Source organism: Nannospalax galili, unplaced genomic scaffold, assembly GCF_000622305.1.
Source record: "Nannospalax galili isolate Female #2095 unplaced genomic scaffold, S.galili_v1.0 scaffold667, whole genome shotgun sequence".
Classification (NCBI taxonomy): Eukaryota; Metazoa; Chordata; class Mammalia; order Rodentia; family Spalacidae; genus Nannospalax; species Nannospalax galili.
This window is the reverse complement of record NW_008358387.1, coordinates 3878330-3889372: the sequence shown is the minus strand read 5'-3', so window position 1 is coordinate 3889372 and position 11043 is coordinate 3878330. Positions and strand designations below refer to the sequence as shown.

Here is an 11043-nt window from a genome sequence, read left to right as displayed (position 1 = left end):
AATATGATCAAAATATATTGTATGAAATTTACACAAATTCATTAAGTTTTTTAAAGAAGGGTAAAAGCAGAGTTTAATGAAATTTGGTTTTCTTTTGCACCAGTTCCTGGGTGGGACAGAGCAATCACAGCAAATGGTGACCACTTTCTGTACTTTCCCTTGAGATTTCAGCAGTTGTTACAGTGAGTTTCCAATGAACAAAAAGTTTTCATAGCTGGAAAACTCTACTTATTTCCTAGTCCTGTAAAAGATTCACCATGAACATTAGCATCTTCATGTCTCTAAGATGTTATTTTTAAGTAAATAAAGCCAACCTTATTTACCTGTATATTTACAAAAGTTCCTTGGGAAGGTGCATCTAAAAGATTACAAAAGTTTCATCTTAAGTTTGAGGCCAATACAAAAAAGATGATGCTCTTAGGTTAAAAAAAAGTCATGTTGTAACAGATGATGCTCTTACGTTAAAAAAAAAGTCATGTTGTAATAAGTGCAGAAAACTCAAAAAGATATGAATACATGAAGAATGATATACAGTCACCTAAATAACCGACTTTCTATTCAGCTCTGTGTCTATCTTCAAACAGAAACTTCATTCAGCCCGGAATAGATTCAGATCAAGGGACAAGCTCTTTTACAAAAGTAAACCTTTCACCCATAGCACAACAGAAAAGTTCTGAGTGTTAAGTTAGTAACTCTTCCTTATTACAGTCTATAATCCTAGATACTGAGACTCAGGACAGAGCATTTCTGCAAATGAATCTCATCAAAACTGAATAGTGGCATTGATAGGTCCCTGTATTGCCTAAGAAATAGTAGCTTGAAATTAAGACCTCTTTAGTCCCAGGAGCAAGAGTAAATGAAAATATTATTTAACTTACGTGTTCTGGATGAGATCTTGAGAAATTGCTATGGAACTTTCTTTTGGCCAAGTGCTAAGAAAATAATCCTCCCAGACCTCTCCCCTAAATGAGAGTTCCACAGAATATCTATTTATAAATCTCTCTATCTACATATCTATCATCTATTCACCTATCAATCATCCATCTATATCTATTTCTATATCTATCATAGATCTATCATCTCTCTGTATTTACCTGTCATCTATCTAATACTAATTAACATAAAAATCTAATCATATGCCTTAATACCAGAATTTATGATTTACTGCCACACTCTAACATGCTGTTAGATATATTTGGAAGGCACTCAAAACCTCTCTATAGATCACATGACAAGAAGTCATCATATTTGCCTCTATGTATCCTTTTTAAGAGAATATATCATGAGTAAGGTGCCTCTGATGAACACTAGACAAAATAATTATATAGCTAGCCAAAGCCTAAATACGACTGAACACCTTATGTAACTAGGAAATTCATTAAAAATATAAAAATCTATAAAAATAACTTGAAGATGTTAAAATCTAATTGTTCATAGACATTTTCCCAGTGATATTTTCTTCACAATAATCTTTCCATATCCAATGTAATGGAAAGTTGACAGCTTTTGCCAGGTATGGTGGCACACGCCTTTTATCCTAGCACTTGGGAGGCAGAGGCACAGGCTATCAGTGAAAGGGAGATCAAAGTCAGCCTGTTCTATATAGTGAGTTCCAGGGAAGCTGGGATTATATAGGAGGACCTGTCTCAAAAGCACCTCCTGCCACCACCAAGAAGAACAAAACTAATTTGATGGATTCTTTAAGCATAAATACATGTGAATGCTCATGTTTCCAAGGAAGATTTGTGGTAGCTTTATATAAAATGGGATCGTGATGATGTCATTGATGACTGCTATTACAATTTCGAGTAATATCTCACAAAAATAAACTGATGTATATAAATCAGTCCTTAAACAAGCCCATATTTCAGTGCTATGCTGTGCATATATACATATGCAAAAGAACATGTATAAATATATAAAATACAGCTTTCCGTTCTCACTGCTAGACAGCAAATCTGTTTTTACTGGTAATTTTCTACAGTGTGAAGACCCTGCTGGTAAGTATTGAAATAATGGATATTTTGAAGTTATAATTCAAAATGACATCCAGTGCCAGAAGTAATAAATAGAAAAGCAGTATAGTAAGATAAGCATAACACACGTTGAAATGAGAATCTAAGTGCTCAGATTTGAACTCTGATTTCCTCTAGAAAAAGCTGTATGATTTTGTAAAATCTTTTCAACTTCTTGAGTCCAGTTTTTCACTTTTTGAATGAAGAAATAATGCCTGCACAATCAAATACAGAGCATTACAGTGAGTGTTAAATAAGATTGTAGGGTCAAAAAACACTTCGGGAAGCATTTGTTGGGTGCATAATTTTAGTCAATAGAAGTTTATTTCTCATTTTCAATGTGCCAGCCAGGCACAATTCTTGGTAACAGTAATAAAGCTACGAGCAAAATGTAAGTGTTCCTGTCTTGTTAGTCTGCCTCATAGCTTTATAAATGAAAATATATTTAAACAAGATTTCATAGATAGGTAATAGGTGCAGATGATAGAGCTAAATATACATATATAAATACAAAAGCTTTATTTAGTCATCTAAGCATAAATTATCCTAATTAAGTTCAGATTTTTTGTAATTGGTCTGAAATAATATCTTTTAAGTTATGGCATTTGAACTGAGACATTAAAAAACAGAAAATTTCAGAGTAGACCAGATATAGGGAAAGACATTAAAAAGAGGGAAAAGACAAGTCCAGAGATCCTAGGTGATAATGAATTGGTTGTTTAAGAAAGAGAAAGTCCAGTATGTCCAGGGCCTGGTGATGTTTCTGATCACATTAAAAGACTGCTGCGGAGGCAAATGGGACCATGGATGGGGTCTGTGTAAAAGGCAGACTGCAGCTAACCTTTGTCTAATGCCACAGGAAGCTTTTGGGCACTGAAACAACCTCATGCTACTTGAAGTTTAGGAAAATGGCTAATGTTGTGTGCATAGTAGACTGTAAGTCTGCCTCTAATAAAAGAAATTGGGAGAGAGGAGGATTGTAGGCAATAGTTTAGCAACGCCTATAGCAAGAATTTGTTTAATATGGCATTAATCATATTTTCAATAAAAATGCTGTCAATGCTGAAGAATTCAGACTAATATTCACTGGACATAGTCTTCACATAGTCTTAATTTTAAAAGCCTACATTTAGACCAAATGGACTAACATAAGTGAGAATCATAAAATGAATCTCAAAAACTTACTTTAAAATGATCCTGTCTGAGAACTGGAAATATCCTGGGCTCCCACACAAATACTTATATATACTCCTAGACTGGGCATATTCCAGCTCTAGGCCAACCTGACACAAAGCAATGCTTTTGTTTCCAGTCTGTCTATTCTTCTAATGCCTAAGGAAAAAAATGGCAATATTGGCCTAGTTGATATATAAATCAATTTATCTTTGTATTTAGTTACTAAATCTGGATATATAGTGTAGAGAGTTCAGCTTCAGGATGTCTAACCAGCCCCTGACCTTTTCGTGGTTTGGGATTCCAAGAACCCAAACAACATAATCATCTCTGAGGAAGAAAGATTGTTTTTACTACAGTAGATGACATACATCTCATTTCCACTGAGGAATTTCCTCCTCCTCTTCTTGTGAAGGGTTTCTTCCTGGTGATGGTAAGTTTAGGGGAAGAGTATGCATAGTGCTCTGTGAGGAATGGATTTCCATGGATATGCATGAATTATGTGTAATGCTTTGAGGCATTACGTTACAGAGTCTTAGTTATATGATGACCACATAGTGATATTAGTAACATTATGCCACTTAGGATCTAGCTTTCTGATAATATTTTCAAAAGTGGCTCTCTATAATTCTTACCTATGAGAGTCTCATTTCAGAAATGCTGTGCGATTTTTCAAGTATAGATACGTGATCTTGCCATACAAATGCAATAATCTATAGAAAACATTTTTAGAGCTCCCATCATAGTAATAGACTAAGATTGGAAATGGAAAGTTTATTTTTTTTAAAAAAAAGGACAATAATAGCTATATAGTAATTATTTGCTTCCAGTTTTTAAGACTGGCCTTCACCATTTGTTAAAAATGCTGTCTTTCCTCCATTGTATGTTCTTAGCACCATTGTCGAGTATCAGATGGATGAAATTACATGTACTCATGTTTAGGTCTTCTATTGTGTTCCATTGACCTATGTGTCTATTTCTGTTCCAGTACCATGGTGCTTTTATTACTATAGCTCTGTAATATATTCTGAGATCTGGTATGGTAATCCCCCAGCATTGTTCTTTTTACCAAAGATTGTTTTGGCTATCCGTGGTCTTTTGTGATTCAATATGAATTTTAGGATGATTTTTCAAGCTCTATGAAGAATTTCATGGGTATTTTGATTGGCATTGCATTGAATCTCTGTATTGCTTTTGGTAAGATGACCATTTTCACAGTATTGATTCTACCAATCAATGAGCATGGTAGGTCTTTCCATCCCCTAGCGCCTTCCTCTATCTCTTTAATGTCTTTGGTTAGGTTTATTTCTAAATATTTTGATTTTTTGAAGCTATTGAGAATGGGAGGATTTCCTCAAGTACTTTTTCTGATTACTTGTTATTAGTATATAGAAATCTACTGCTTTTGTAAATTGATTTTGTAACCTGCCACTTTACTAAAAGTATTTTTGGGATCTTTTATGTATAATATCATATCATTGCAAATGGGAATAATTTGACCTCTTGTTTTTTCAATTATTACTCCTTTAATTTTCTTCTCTTGTCTTATTGCTCTAGTAAGAGTTTCAAGCATTATATTGAAAAGGAGTGACAATAGTGATCAGTCCTGTCTGGTTCCTGAATTTAATAGGAATGCTTCCTGTTTCTTCCCATTTAGGGAGAAAAGTCTATGGGTTTGTTCTATATACCTTTAACTATGTTGAGGTATGTTCCCTCCAGACCAATTCCTTCTAGGACTTTTAACATGAATGCACGTTGGATTTTCCCAAAGGCCATTTCTACGTCTATTGGAATTATCATGTGTTTTTTTCTTCTTCAAGTCCATTTATTACATTAATTGAGCTATGCATGTTGAATCATCCCTGCATCTCTGCTCTCTTTTCACAATAGCTAAGAAATGGAAAAAAAAAAAAAAAAAACCTGAATGTCCCTCAACTGATGAATGGTTAATGAAAATGTGGTGCATTTACACAATGGAGTTCTACTCAGCTGTAAGAAAAGATGAAATTATGAAATTTGCCTTTGTAACTTGAATATAGTATCGGTGGCTTCCTGTTTGGAAAGTTTTGGCATTGATTGGGTGGATAACTGACAGACAATAGGAAAAGCTAGAGTAGAAAGTTTTCTAAGCCTGCTAGAACTTTCCTTTGGATTCAGGAACTGCCTGGGGATCTCAGCCAGTTGAAAGATTCGGAGGTGCTCTCTGTTCATTGAACAGTGCCACTTGGCATTTTGGTAGATGTCTTTCCTCTGAAATTCAACTCTTTACAGACTGTCTACATCTAATTTGGAAGTGTGTTGGATTTGCCAATATCTGAACATCTGTTCCACATCTTGCATGCAAACTACCTAAAAGTATAATAAATTAAAAATGAAATATTGTAAAAACATAATTTCCAAATATTATATGTGAGACCATTTTCTAGTAAAATAACAACATCAATGAAAAGGACTGAAAAAGCTGAACCTTTTAACTTTTTATATTTTCACTATAATTGTTTTTAACACTATTAGCTTATGAGAGAAACATCTTGTCATTTCTACATTTAAGATTTTTTACACAAATGCAAAATATCTGTTTTAATATTAGTTGAACATAATTTCTCTATCTGATCTCAATACTGCTTGGAATGCCAAATAATCATAAAATTTTCATGAATAACAGACATCAATAAGGCAGTTTTATGTGACCTTGAAAAAGTATTAAATTATATCTCCTTTCTCACTCCCAAGAGCCTAAAGTTTACAAAATAGCACAACTGCAGCAATCTATTTTTTTTCTCTTGAAATAGTTGGGTTAATGATCACTACAAAGGCTTTGATAAGAGTGGGAATAACTCAGGATTGGCATTTTTTCCATTCTTTTGATTTGGCTTGATTATTTGAAGCACGTTCTCCTGTAATGCAGGCTTGCCTGAGGCTTACTATAGAGCAGAGATGACCATGGACTCCTGTTACCCCTGAGTGTTTGGATTACAAGATTTGGAAAATTAAAATGATAAAAATAAAATATGCTTAGAGGCATCAATCATTTCTGAAACATGTTAAGTCTAAAATAACTTAAGAAGAAATTTCACCTGCAAATGTTCTCTTAATACCTATGATGAGGTACTTAGTTATCCATCAATCTAAACAACCTCTTAATTGTTTAGAATTCCTTGAACAAAAACTAAAGCCCCAAACCTCAAATCTACAATACTTATACAATTACAAAGAAGACATTTTTAACTAAATGCTACTAAGTGTGTAGCAGGGACAAACGCATTCTTTGCCTGTAATTGTATGTATCTATAAAATAGCACTAATTTCTACCCAGCCACCTGGACTTGTAACATCCCAGTATTCACTCGTATCTCTTTCTTGGCTTTTCTTATCTATGTAGCTTGATGATGGAATCTTTGAGAACCATCCATCACCTCATGAATTATTTACTGCAATTAAATTTAAGACATTTAGAGAATATAATAGTACTTCCATGACTAAGATGAAGCTGGGTGGGGAGAGTGTACAAAGATTTTCAGTAAACCCTTCAAACTGGGACTTAACCAGGATTTTATTCCTTATTCTGTTCACACCCCATCCTTGTTCAAATTCCCGTTAAAAATGGATTTGCTGGAGTTTGTTTTTGAAAGAGTGAAATGAATTTGGTTTTAGATGAAAATGTATTTTTGAAGGCAGCTGCCTGAGACAAGAGGAAGAGGCCAAACTTAGCCTAGTCATCTGGACAATAAAATTCACTGTGCACCAGGTTGTTACATACCACTACAGCAGCATATCATTAAGTGGAGGTGGTCTCTGCAGGAGGGACTAAAAGAAAGAAAGGATGTGGCCAGAAGGATACTGAAAGCCTACAAATCTTCCATCAGCATTAAGCTTCAGATCTCCATGGATTACTTTTTCCTACTCCTGGACTGAGGGGGAGCCAGTACAAAAGTAAATCAAATTTCACCCAGGTCTATGTAGTGCTATTCAGAAAGAACATTGTTTAATGTTTGGGGATGGGGGATGGGGAGTGCTGAAGAACATTTAGCCTTTCTGAGGCTGGAGAGATGACTCAGTGGTTAAAAGCACCGGCTGTTTTTGCAGAGGACTCAGGAATGATGCCCAGCAGCCACATGGTCACTAAGTCCATTTCCAGGGGATCCAGCATCCTCTTCTGTCCTCTGTGGGCATTGCACGACTTTGATGCACTTACACACATGAAGGCATACACTCACACACATAAAATAAATTTTAAAAAAAAAATTAACATTCAACCTTTCTTAGTTTATTATAATCATATGGAGAAAACTTTGGAAATTGAATTTGCCAAAACCTTTTGGTTTGGTCTTGTTTGAAAACAAAGGCAAGTGAGTTTGGTGTCTCTGCATCCTCTCAGGATCACACCTCTCCTTCCAGATTCCTCTCTGGCCCCTTCCAGCACATCAGTCCCTCTTGCAGCTCTCCATTTTTCCTCTCCTGATCTCCTGTCATTTCGTTTTGCTCTTTCATTGGAAATTTTTTGTTTTTAATTTTCTACTTTTTCTAACTTCAAACCTTTTTCTACCCAACTATATCATTCTTTTAGACTTGAATTTGGTGTAGACAAGAGTTTTCAAAAAAATTGTTACAATTCTCTAGTTGCAAGAAAAAAAATTGTTGTCGTGCCATGAAGGCAAGAAATTGTAAATAAGAAGGAATTCAATAATTATTGAGGTTGTGTTTTACAAATTCTGGTTAATCATACTTTTAATGCAAGTCTTTTTAATGTACTTTGTATTTGACTTGACTTATTTTTTTCTTTGTATTTCTGAGTACACTGATTTTTTTGTTTTCCACATATTCTAATCTATTTTAATTAGTTTATCTTACACAACAACAATAAAATTCCCTCCCAGAATATCTCTCTTCGTGTTATAACTTTATTTCACTTTCTTGGGTTGACTCTTGGTACTGAGGGGAAAAATGGCCTTTAAAAATTAGATGATAATATCTGCAAGTTGGTTTCCAATACCTGGATCAGCCAAGTTATGAATTTTGTTCCTGTTTATGGTCCCAGGTGTGCATCAACAGAGTGAGACCAAGGAACAAATCACTATGGATCTGTACTTCTTATAGTAGTATTAAGTATCAACTTATCGTTTCTCCATTTTCTGAAAATACTCAGAACCAATATTCCTGCCTTTTTGCACAGTGTTGCTGTTTTTATAAAATCACCATCAATTTTATCATAATATAAAAGATAGTAGGTCCCTTTCTCTTAAAAGAGGTCACCCCAGTATGATCATGAACTGACTGCAGGGAATCTTTTATCTCATTCTCATATAAGATAAAGATAATACTTCAAATATTTCTTCTCTAGTCTTCTCTTCTGGAAGCAAATGAGTCACATCCAAAAAAAAAATGGAAGCAGGGAAGCCCATTTTGCAACACAGATTTACTAGAATCAACATATTATCTAAATCAACAGAAATCTAAGGTGTAAAAGCCAATGAAATTAAATACCTTACTAGTGAAGGATAGAAGTTAATTCCAATTTATACCAGCCAGTAATCATAGTGTTAACATTTTTCTGTAACTTAGTTTATTATTTTCTAGTTTTTGAATATCAAAATGTAATTTAAAATGTTTACAACTCTGTAACAGTCACATGAATGTTTATATATTAAAGATTAAACTGTCCTCCAAAATATGCAAAATAAGATTAGAGGGTATGAAAGTTTTTAAATAAATCTCAAATATGCAGCATCTGGTCCTTCATCTTTCCAGGACTATGTTTAAACAGAAAACAAGATTGGAACTCCATTTCCATTTATTTTATATCCACACATTTTCTGAATCAGTATTTTAAAGAGTGAGAAATATCAGAAACATTATTTTTTCATAGAGAGTAAAGGACTTAAATTAAAAAACAAACATTCTTCAGGATTTTGAATTTCTCGGTTGCAGTAACAGACTCCTCCTGGTTTGTATGTGCCCAACTACTCTCACTGCTCTTCACCTTACAGCTCTGTTCTTGATAGTTTCAAAGGTTATGAAATTAAAAAGATTAAAAATAGTAATATTCAAGATGAACCAATGTAGTTATTTCCCTAAAGAAATTTCCCAGTGTCAATCAATCAATCAATCAATCAATAAGCTTTTGAACATATTCTGTTTCTGGTACTACATTTGCAGATATTGGCTTTCCATAGTTTAGGTTTCTGTAATATATATTTATTACAGAGTCAGTATGTATGATTAAATGAAAATTAGTAGCCATGTCTTGTTACATATACTGTAATAATACAATCACACTGCTGATCATTGCAGCAAGTGTGTATGTGTGTGTATTTGCCCAAAATTCTCTAAAAAATTGAAAACTGCACGCATACCTTTCAAGAGATATTTATTTATGCACATTAAAATATTAAATATGATTTCCTAATCTCGAGTGAAAAGAAATTTTTTGCACAGGAAGTTCATTCTGCAGCTTTTGTAAAGAATGACCTGAGGCAGGAAGGGCGTTCAGTAAAGAAATTATGTAAGTTTTTATCAACCTTCCCAGAAGTCTTGCTTTTTATAACTTATGTAAAGGATCTGGATGTGCTTCTTTTTGTATATTCATCCCTTATTTGTAGACTTTTCAATTTATTCAAATTTTATGAATCAGCAGCAATTTTTTAAAAACCCGATCCAGATGTTTAGTTAAAGAACAGCATTATAGTAATACCTTATAAGCACAACTATGCTGTTCACTCTTTAGCTACTATATTTCGAATACAAGCTTTTATTTTCTTAACATGGGGACTTTCTACACTGCCAAGCTGTTTACAAACCACTGGACGCAAAGCATCCATTCTCCTGCTTCATCTTTCCTAGTAACCAAAAAATGAGCACTTGCCATATTCAGTAGCTTTAGAACATCATTTCCTCCAAATAACTTAAAGGATAATGAAGCAGAGTCTAATTCTGAAGAAAGTCCAGGTTCTAAAATTAATGTGTGAAATCGTCAAGAAAATTTGATAAGACCTTTGACATATGCCTGCTTGAGCTATGACTTTGACAAGGCATTTTCTCCTTAACCTCTGAGATGCCAATGCCACTTGCAGCTTCAGAATAGACCCATGCTGCCCACCCAAGTGATTACAATATACAAAATATATATATTTTAATGACTCAGGGACTAGGATAGAGTTTGTCTAGGATGTGTAAATTGCTTCATTCCAACTCCAGCTCCAAACAAATAATGAATGAATGAATAACTAATTCCAAATCTAAGATGCCATTTTATTTTAAAACCAGTGTTTAAGTTTATTTGTTATATCTAAATTAACAAGAGGTGGCTTTCTTCATAATGCTAGTAAATTAGTATTTAAACATACAATTAAATAGTTTCTGTTTTCTTTGATAGAGGTACAATATTGGCTGTAGTTTGGAATCAGTGATCTTATGTCTTATGTCTTATGTCTGAATTCGGACAGTAATTTATTTCTTCACTTCACTTGTTTTACTTTAAAATCAGTGTTTTGGCTTGGGCTTCATTTGTCTTTGTTTAACCAAATGAGGCAGTGCTGTTATCTTATTTAAGGTTTATTCAAATTGGTATGCAATTTCTAGAACTATGTTATATATATATATATGAGAGAGAGAGAGAGAGAGAGAGAGAGAGAGAGAGAGAGCTCCATTTTCTCCATAAGCATATTTTCACTACTAACGCAATTAATGGATTTTACAAGAAGAAAGTTTGCTATAGAAAGCTAGGGTATATGTTCAGATGTATGATTTAAAGGAAAACACAACTGTCTGTCTCATTCACCTTTGATCCTAGAGGTAGGGAAATGCAACACAAAGTTTTGATTTGATATATAATCTTCTAAAACAAATATCTGTAACA

The 11043-nt window shown here is 33.8% G+C and overlaps 1 protein-coding gene across 2 annotated transcripts in view; it reads right to left on the bottom strand.

Moving 5' to 3' along the window:
- The window catches only part of Gabra1 (gamma-aminobutyric acid type A receptor alpha1 subunit), a 61015-nt gene that overhangs the window by 42989 nt on the left and 6983 nt on the right, over positions 1-11043 (bottom strand). The gene's annotated exons all lie outside the window — the stretch shown is intronic.